At 44.4% G+C, this 10,608-nt stretch overlaps 1 non-coding gene across 1 annotated transcript; it reads left to right on the top strand.

Moving 5' to 3' along the window:
• The first annotated feature begins 1,073 nt into the window (after positions 1-1,073).
• On the top strand, positions 1,074-1,148 carry TRNAS-GGA (transfer RNA serine (anticodon GGA)). Its single transcript has one exon. It is a non-coding gene; the product is annotated as a tRNA-Ser (tRNA).
• The last annotated feature ends 9,460 nt before the right edge of the window (positions 1,149-10,608 follow it).

Genomic DNA, 10,608 nt, shown 5'->3' with positions numbered 1-10,608 from the left:
GTAAGTTTAGAGGCGATTACGCATCTTACACTATCCCCATACTGTCACCTCCAGATACACAAACAAATATAGAAGAACAAGGAGACATTTTAGGGCAACATTTCCATTATATATCAAGCTCAAAGAACTACTCAGCTGCATTTCTAAAACATAAGCAATTAGCAAACAAACTAAAGCTTCCGACCACAGGAAGTTCAGAAAGACTGTATAATGCCGCTTTAACATTTCCAGAAATCAACAGAGTAGTTACTACTGGCAAAAAAACAGCACCCGGTCCGCACAGTATACATTATGCAATGTTAGCTCACCTATCCCCTAAAGCTTTTGAGCCTTGCTTCATTTCTTCAACATAATCTGGGAAACGGGAAAAATGCCCAAGGAGTGGAAGAAAGCCATCATAATCCTTTTCTTGAAAGCTGGAAAACCTCCCACAACAGCAACCAGCTATAGACCCATAGCACTCACAAGTTGTCTAGCAAAGTCCTATGAAGCCATCATCAACATAACATTGACATACGTCCTTGAAACAGAGAACCTGCTAGATAACCTCCAGTGGGGATACAAGAAAGGTTGCTCCACAACAGATCACCTAGTCCGGCTAGAAGACGAGATACGTGCGACCTTTCTACACAAACAAAACTGAATAACGGGAAAATGAGACATCCACCCGTTCGTAGCAATTGCTACAAAGGAAACCCATACGGGTTCCTCGAAAGAAAACCCTCATAGTTGAAGAAAAATTCGTCCTGGTCCGGGACTCGAACCCGGGACCACCGCCTTTCCGGGGCAGCCGCTCTACCATCTGAGCTAACCAGGCGGCTAGCAGATGGCAGAGCGAAGTCGAATTTGTCGACAACACGAAGCAAAGGCAAGAGTTTGACGTAGTAGTTCTGCGGAAACCCGCAAGGTGGAGAGAACTTCTCTCCACCTTGCGGGTTTCCGCAGAACTACTACGTCAAACTCTTGCCTTTGCTTCTCTCCACCTTGCGGGTTTCCGCAGATCTACTACGTCAAACTCTTGCCTTTGCTTCGTGTTGTCGACAAATTCGACTTCGCTCTGCCATCTGCTAGCTGCCTGGTTAGCTCAGATGGTAGAGCGGCTGCCCCGGAAAGGCGGTGGTCCCGGGTTCGAGTCCCGGACCAGGACGAATTTTTCTTCAACTATGAGGCTTTTCTTTCGAGGAACCCGTATGGGTTTCCTTTGTAGCAATTGCTACGAACGGGTGGATGTCTCATTTTCCCTTTATTCATTACTTCTCTCCACCTTGCGGGTTTCCGCAGAACTACTACGACAAACAAAACTGTCTCACTGTTTTCTTTGATTTAGAAAAGGCGTACGACACAACATGGAGGTTTGGTATCTTATGAGACTTAGCGGATTTACGGATCCGCGGTAGAATGCTTATATGTCTAGCCGATTTCATGTCCCACCGAACATTCCAAGTGCGTTTAGGAACAGTGTAGTCCCGCGTATTTATTCAGGAAAACGGTATGCGTCACGAATGCGTATTAAGCACAACATTTCTTGTGGTGAAAATGAACTCGCTCAATAATGTAATTCCATCCTCTGTGGTGCATTCATTATATGTGAATGATCTACAAATTGCGAGTCGTGCATCGAACATGGCAACCTTCGAACAGCAAATTCAAATTACGTTAAACAAACTCACGCAGTGGGCATCTGAACACGGTTTTCGCTTTTCAAGTGAAAAAACTATCAGTATTGTCTTTTCACAAAAAGGAGGCCTACAACCACATCCCTTTCTTAAGCTACAAGAAACCACACTACCGGTAAACAAGAACACAAGTTTCTGGGTGTTCTATTTGATAAAAAGTGAAACTTCCTGGCACACATAAATAGCCTTAAAATTAAAGCGAACAATGCTCTTAACATCCTCAAGATCCTGTCCCGGAAGCGCTGGGGCTCTGACCGTAAATGCCTGCTACACATCTACCGCACTTTGGTGCGTAGCATATTGGACTACAGTAGCATCATATACGGTTCAGCCAGACTATCTTACGTCCGACGACTTGATCCAGTTCATAACCTTCGACTATGACTGGCAAGTGGTGCTTACAGAACATCGCTGTCCAGAGCTTATATGTTGACTGTAATGAACTTCTTTACAGCAGCGCAGAGTGCTACTAACTTTTTCTTATGTACTCAGAATTCAGACCTCAGCAAAACACACATATTTCAACATTGTCACAGTGCAACTCACGCTTACACTATACAAACAAACCGAACATGATTAAGCCGCTTGTCCTGCGATATGAGGAATATGTTCGGGATTATGACATTCCTCGCGAAGTCCTCCAGGTTGCCAGAAAGCCACAGCGTTTGACCACGTGGTACGATTTTGAACCGATATGTGACTGGACATTGAGACATTTAAAGAAGAAAGACACCCGACACGAACAAATCATACAAGAATTCCGTACTCTTCAGGACAAATACCAAAATTACATGGAATTTTGCACCGATAGCTCTAAAACAAAGAAACACGTGGGTGTGGGGGCCGTAACGGAACATGGGGAAATAAATATTCGATTACCACAACATGCTTCTGGTTACACAGTCGAAGTCTACCAATATGGACTGTAGTTAAAAAGAGTATCGCTAACAAACACCAAAACGCAGTAATATACACTGATTCATTAAATACACTGAAGGCTCTACAGGCGAAATCCGAATGTGAACCCCTGATAGGGGATATTTTAAACATGGTAACAGTAAACATATACGGCCGGTCAATTAGGTATTGCTGGTTACCAAGCCATGTTGGTATACCGGGTAATGAAGCAGCGAATAGGTGTGCATCAATGGCAGCGCGCAAATACATAACAAATACGGCGCTTCCATATCGGGATAGTATCACGGCAATTAGGAAGGCCTTGACGTCAAAATGGCAACAGGAATGGGACCAGTGCATAAGCAACAAGCTACATCTTACTAAACCCGTAATTGGTGAGTGGAAGTCGTGCACTCGCCAGCAACGGTTCTGTGAGGTGATCCTGTGCTGACTTCGGATCTGACACACACATTTAACACACAACTTTCGCCTCCGAAAAGAAAACCCGCCGAATTGCGAAAAATGCAACCAGCCTCTTAGAGTAATACATATCCTTATAACATGTCCACAGTTTGAAACACAGCGACGGAAGCTTTTACACAACCTATATAATTTACGTATACCTTTACACCTGCTACATTACTGGCAGATGACCCGTAGTGCCATTTACTAACCTGTTCCACTTTTCAGAGACAACTGGATATTTACACGAACTATAATGCAATGCAGGTTTGCCTGCTCTAACCTTGCGTCTCCTTTTGTCTTGTGACTGGCGGAGCATGGCCTTGGTTGCCTTTGTGCCATTAACCCCCAACTACCCAACCAACCAACCGAATTATGTTTCACTTAGGGTAAAACTTGCTGGCAATTGGTTACTATAAAATGTAACCTTTCGGTAAAAGTTATGTGTCTGGAAAAATATTTCCAATATGCACCAAATTTTGCATATTTAATGCTGTATTAAAAAAACTCACCGAAACGTAAAGATCAATAAAACCTTTTTTAAATGAAAAGTCTTTCTTCAATCTCAAGGGAAAATTATGTGCACGCCTAATCTAAGAAAAAAAAATTTTGACAATGCGTTTTACGACATATACTTTCGAGCTTTCTAAAAAAATTCACATGTTCCTAGCGGTGCTAAAAATTCTTTTTTCGCAAAAATGCTTTACAGAAAGACTTCTTGCTATAAATTGATAGTCCTCAATTTTTTTCAAGGAAGTCGCTGACGGTCGAGCGCCAAGGTTGGGACAGTTGGCGTGGAATGACCCACATATAAAGTGTAGCCAAAATGTAGGCGCTGAGTATATGAGCCGAGTGTAACATAGAGCATGAAGTGCGGCTGCTGCATTTACTGCGTTTGTGAACACGCCATGAAAAACTTCTGTGCGTGTGCAAAAACTCTTACATGTGAACACTTCGCGCCTTACGAACTGCGAACTTTGCCCATGCACGTGCTTTGAAAAGTTGCTCAAATGAAACTTCCTAAAGTGGTGCCTAAAATGTCATATGTAAGTGCCGCGAGGTGCCACTAGAAGATCGGAGCGGCCACCCAAGCTCCGTGAAGAACGAAGAAGGGAACGGGTGCGCGAGCACGACGGAACGAGGCGTGATCTCGCAGTGTTCGAACCAGGCGGGCAGCAGTTCCGAGCTCCTGGGGTGAACGAGGCGAGAGTTCCCGCAAGATGAGACGTCCGTGACAAGGTGCGGAGGATCGCGGAGACGACCGTGGACGAGAACGTCCGAAAAACCAGGGCTCCGGCTTGCCAGTGCTCGAGAGCCTGGCTAAGCAGAGGGCCGCTGGCCACTGAGGTGCCGCGCCTCAGCTGTGCCGAGCAGCGTTCCTGTCTGGCACAGATGTTGCTGTGCTAGACGCGGTCCTCACGTGCGAACGCGGCGTCCAAGCCGGACAGCAAGGACCTTGACTACATGGAACTTATTTGTTTCAGCATCCCACGAGCGCTGCCAGTGACTTCTTAATTTCTTCGGTCTACAGCAGGCAGAGCAGCGAAAGGACTGATATAACTTGCAATGGAAGTGATAGAATTGCGAGGGTCAGCTAGCATATTGCCCTCAATGCCCATATGTCCAGGTACCCAGCATGTAGTGACCTGCTGCTGTGACATGCACGATGTGCAAATAACGGTATAAAGCTCGGCAAGTACAGGGTTTCGGTGTTTGCGCAGTGACATTAAGGCTTTTCCGACGCTTAGAGGGTCGGTGTATACAATGGCTTTGTGTACCTTTGCTTTCTTGATTTAACATTGGACAGTAGTGCACAAGCTTTGCCGGTTAAAATGCTCGTTTCCGGGTGCAAGGTATCAGCGTCAGAGAAGGATGGCTCGATTGCTGCATAAACCGCGCCGGCATAAAACTTTATTAACAAGTACTTCCATTGAAGTTCTAGGAAATGCATTCGAATGTGTGCCTCTGGGGCGTGTTTTGTCACCTCTATGAATGATGTATCACATTCTACGGGCTTCCACTGCCACGGCGGCAATGACTGCACTGGGAACATCAGGTATGTTTGAGAATTGCGACTCCCATTTCCTCACAAAGCTTTCTTACGCGCAGAGAGAATGGTTATCTAGCTCCTTGTTAAACAGCGTTGCACATGCTACATTATTTATGGTTACATAAGAGGGATCGCCGCAGTTTGTGTTCACTTTCAGAAATTACGACGAATGAAGACGAAGTGACCACTCATTATTAGCTTCAACGCAGGTTCTGTATACACGATTTGTCTTGAAGGCACCGGTCACCAAGCGGATACGTAGGTGGTGAACCGGGTCAAGCATCTTCAAAGCGCTTGTAGTGGCAGATTGATACACTATGGCCCCATGTTCTAAGCATGCACGTATGAGGCTTTTCTATACGTTATACAGGCACTTGCTGTCCCTGCCCCATGTTGTACATGGCAAAATTTTAAGAGGATTCGTTATTGTTAAACATTTCTCTTTGAAGTCATTTATGTGTGGAATGAAGGCGAGCTTCGAGTCTAATATGACGCCTAAAAATTTGTATTGTGTGGCAATTGGTATGTGTTGTCTATGAAGTTCTACATTGGTCTCTGCAAATAAGCCTCTTTTGCGTGTGAAAAGGACACAGGAGCTTTTAAAAGTAATCAGTTTAAAGCAGTTTACTCCTGCCTATATACACCGTTGTTCAAGCGAAGGTGGACATGTCGCTTACAATTAGCAAGGTTACATGACTTGAAACCTACGTATACCGAACAAAGACGTTTCTCTTAAACAAGAAACATACTCTGCAGTATAGATAAACGTGAGGAATTGACTTTGAGAATAATGAGGGTACAACTTAAAACCCTACCTTTCGGAGCCCCAGTTTCTTCTACAAATGGCTTGGATCTACAATTGCCAGCCCTAACACGAAATGTACTGTGTGATAAGTAACGTTCAATGAGATTAAGCATATTGACTCGAATACCTACTTCTGAGAGGTCTCGTAAAATGCCTTATCGCCAAGTTGTGTCATATGCGTATTCCATATCTGAAAACGTAGAAGAAAAGAACTGCTTATGTATACAGGCGTTGCGAATGTCTGCCCCAATGCACACGATATGGTCGGTAGTTGACCGACCCTCACTGAAGTCGCATTGCTAAGGGTCAAGCATTCTGTTCAGTTCAAATAAGTGTAAAAGACGACGATTTATCATTTTCTGGAAGTGTTTGCATAAGCAACTTGTGAGTGCTATTAGAGGTAACTTCATATGTCGGATTAATCTTTACCGTGTTGCAAGACCGGGACTGCAACAGCTTCTTTCCATAAGGATAGAAGGTATCCAGCAGCCCAAATAGATTTGAAGAGTGGTAGAAATGTCATCTCGGTCTCGGTGTGTAGGTTTTTTTTGTAGGTTTCTCATCTACATAAATGATTTGCCATCGAAAATAACATCACCAATCAGATTATTTGCTGACGATTGCGTAGTTTATCGCCAAATTAAGACACCCGACGATCACATAGCTCTTCAAAAAGATCTAGATAAGATTACAAGCTGGTGCAAGCTATGGCAAATGTCACTAAATACTGAAAAATGCAAATTAATGACTGTCAGCCGAAAGAAAACTAACTCTCTTTACACTTACTCGCTTAACAACAGTCCTGTCACTGTCACCCCCTTGTACAAATATCTCGGTATTCATATTACAACAAACTTATCATGGAAGACGCATATAAAACATGTTACAGCAAAAGCATCTAGCACACTTGGTTACCTAAAACGAAACCTACGTGAAGCCCCTTCAGCCACTCGTGCAATAGCGTACAGAACCTTTGTTCGTCCGCAGCTTGAATTCGCTTCCGCCATCTGGTCGCCACATCAGGAATATTTAATAAATTATCTCGAATCTGTTCAAAACCGTGCCGCGCGTTTCATCGCGAAAGATTACAGTAGGCATTCTAGCGTGACTGCTATAAAGAAATCACTATCACTCCCATCTCTTGAATCTAGAAGGACGATAGCTCTGCTTTGCTTACTGCACAAAATCACTCACAGTCAACACGCAACTACATTACCCCTTTCCCGCCCATTTCGCACATCTCGCCGCTTATATAACGCACACAGTTTGACACGTGTTTTCGGCCACACAAATGCATTTAACAAATCTGCATTACCTCTGGCAATAGCAGCTTGGAACGATCTTCCAAGCCACATTGTTGAAATTAATAATCTGGACACGTTTAGAGAAACATTAAAAAATTGATTCCGTAGTTATGCGCACATGTTTCATTTGTACCATGTCACTTGACTGTCATTCTGTGGACAGCATGTCACTTGACATGCACTTGCAGTTCTTTGCAGGAATTTCATGAGCCATGCGCGTTTCTGATCGTCCAGAGTGTTTTTGTTCTTCGTTTGCTTGATGTTGTTCGGCGTATTTCGATTCAACTTTTTTTTCAATTGTTTGATTTGTTGTTAGCTATGTTTTTTGCTCCTGTTTTCGACATGTTGTTTCTCTTACCCCCCTCACGCAATACTCCAGTTGGAGCCTGTGAGGTATGTGTATAAATAAATAAATAAAAATGTCATGTATGATTATGTCAGATCCCGGTGCAGAGCTCGTACATACGCTCAAGGCAGATTTCAGCTCGGCAATATTAAAAGGACAGTTATACGGTTGATTCGGTCGGCATGTACGGTCTAGTGACTTGAATTCAACTAATTGCTTATATTTAAGGATTTGTCCTGAGTAGTGTATGCAGCTAGATACACATTCGAAGTCTTCCAAAGTATACCCTTCATCATCGACGAAAGGCAACAGGTTGATTTGCTGCCACTTTAGCCTTCTAAGCCCATTCCATACTTTAGCCTCCTTAGTATAAGAACTGGTGCCAGAGAGAAACCTCTCCCACCTTTCTCTAGTAGCATGCCTTCTCGTGCGGCGTCCTTGTGACTTAGTATGTTTAAATGCAATGAAATATTCCGCCTTTGGAACTTTTCCGCACAGCCCTAGCTGCAGCCACCAAGGGGGGCGGGGGACGATGCCGCCGGCTCACTACGCGTGGGCCGGACAGCTGCCGGAAGCCGTTGTGATGCTGCCACTATGACGCATCACTTTGGCAAAGCTGCTCGTTGATAGGTCTTACACCATCTTCCGTGCTTCCTTGAACGATTCTCTTTCCAAGCATCTGAGCATGTGTTGGGGGGCTAGTTGGTTAAGCATGATTACAAAGACGGCGCCGAATAAAACAACACACGAAGAAGGGGGACACGAGACAGCAGGTAGGCGCACTAACAACTGAGTGTTTTATTTCTTGACATAGTAATATATAGCTGCTGTCAAGGATCAAAACAACAAGAATAACAGGGCAGTCATCTGCATCGCACAAAGAAGCCAAGATACGGAATAACATTTAAGTGTCGCTCTCAAGATACGCCAGTTCCTTTGTCGAAAGCGAAACTGAGGCTTCACTGATACAATCAACACCGCGCTTTTTTTATCTCAAGTGCTTCCAATATCTCCCGTGTAAGTTGATGGTCAGCTGTGTACAGAACACTGGTTCTATCAAAATCTGGGATGCACTTGTGAGCCTTACAATGCGCACTTATATGACCGGAGAGCCGGTTTTCCATCTTATATCTATGCTCATGTAATCTGTCATTCAGACATCTGCCCGTTTGGCCTACATATGATGAACCGCACGACAAGGGGACCGAATAAACTACTTTCTGAACACATCCGACCTTTTTCTGCCCGTGTTCTTTTGCGCACACCTGTTTGTTTTCCCGATTTCCTGCGTTCACTTTCGCACACATCAAACCAAGACGTTTCGGAGCGGAAAATATAACACGAACACCAGCTCGTGTACCTACTTTTTTGAGATTGTGAGATATGCCGTGAACATATGGAATAATGGCACACCTGGTTTCAGAAGGGCCTGCTCGACCCTGGTTTACAGCGCTAGGTTGCTTGAGCTGTTTGAGCATTTTTTCCGCAACAGATACAATCTCATGGTGAGAATAACTTGCCCCATTGAGGCGGCTGACCTGACAATGAAAACCGCTTTGCAGCTGATGCACGCATGACTTGTTAAGTGCGTTGGTTAAACATGATTGAATTATGCCTTGTTTTATTACTTTTGAATAAGCTGAATGGTAGGAGAGGTTAGTTTTGCTAGCCCTTGGCTTGCGAAGGGCGTGTCATGGTGTGTCATGTGTGCTGGCAGTTCAAGCCAAGGGCTAGCAAACCTATCCTCTCCTACCATTCAGCTCATTCAAAAGTAATAAAACGAGGCATCATTCAATCATGTTTAACCATCGCACTTAACAAGTCATGCGTGCATCAGCTGCAAAGCAGTTTTCATTGTCAGGTCAGCCGCCTCAATGGGGCAAGTTATCCTCACCATGTGATCGTATCTGTTGCGGAAAAAATGCTCAAACAGCTCAAGCAACCTAGCGCTGTAAACCAGGGTCGAGCAGGCCCTTCTGAAACGAGGTGTGCCATTATTCCATATGTTCACGGCATATCTCACAATCTCAAAAAAGTAGGTACACGAGCTGGTGTTCGTGTTATATTTTCCGCTCCGAAACGTCTTGGTTTGATGTGTGCGAAAGTGGACGCAGGAAATCGGGAAAACAAACAGGTGTGCGCAAAAAAACGTGGCCAGAAACATGTCGGATGTGTTCAGAAAGTAGTTTATTCGGTCCCCTTGTCGTGCGGTTCATCATATGTAGGCCAAGCGGGCAGATGTCTGAATGACAGATTACATGAGCATAGATATAAGATGGAAAACCGGCTCTCCGGTCATATAAGTGCGCATTGTAAGGCTCACAAGTGCATCCCAGATTTCGATAGAACCAGTGTTCTGTACAGAGCTGACCATCAACTTACACGGGAGATATTGGAAGCGCTTGAGATAAAAAAAGCGCGGTGTTGATTGTATCAGTGAAGCCTCAGTTTCGCTTTCGACAAAGGAACTGGCGTATCTTGAGAGTGACACTTAAATGTTATTCCGTATCTTGGCTTCTTTGTGCGATGCAGATGACTGCCCTGTTTATTCTTGTTGTTTTGATCCTTGACAGCAGCTATATATTACTATGTCAAGAAATAAAACACTCAGTTGTTAGTGCGCCTACCTGCTGTCTCGTGTCCCCCTTCTTCGTGTGTTGTTTTATTTGGCGCCGTCTTTGTAATCTCTTTCCAAGGATAGGCACGACCGCGAGTACGCGGCGTGCTGCCCGTCAAGTTTAAACAGTGTAGAGCGCTTTCGCAGGATTCAGCTGGGTGTTCGTGTGCACTGCATTTAGCACAGGTCAGTCGGCCTCGGAAGTTTTTGCAACTGTGGCTTAATCTTTGTCAATTGAAGCAGCGGAGAGGGTTGGGGATGTACGGCCTTACTCGGATTTTAATGTAACCTGCCTCGATGGTTTCTGGCACCACACTGGAACCGACTGTGAGAATTAGGTGTGTAGCGTCGATTTCTTTCCAATGACGCCTAATTTTGATTCATTTTACGTAGATAACATTTTGTTCCTCCAATTTTTCCAGCAGTTCAGACTCGCTCAACTTCCTTAAAT

Source organism: Dermacentor variabilis, chromosome 8 (assembly GCF_050947875.1).
Source record: "Dermacentor variabilis isolate Ectoservices chromosome 8, ASM5094787v1, whole genome shotgun sequence".
NCBI lineage: Eukaryota > Metazoa > Arthropoda > Arachnida > Ixodida > Ixodidae > Dermacentor > Dermacentor variabilis.
This window is presented reverse-complemented; position numbering and strand designations above follow the sequence as displayed.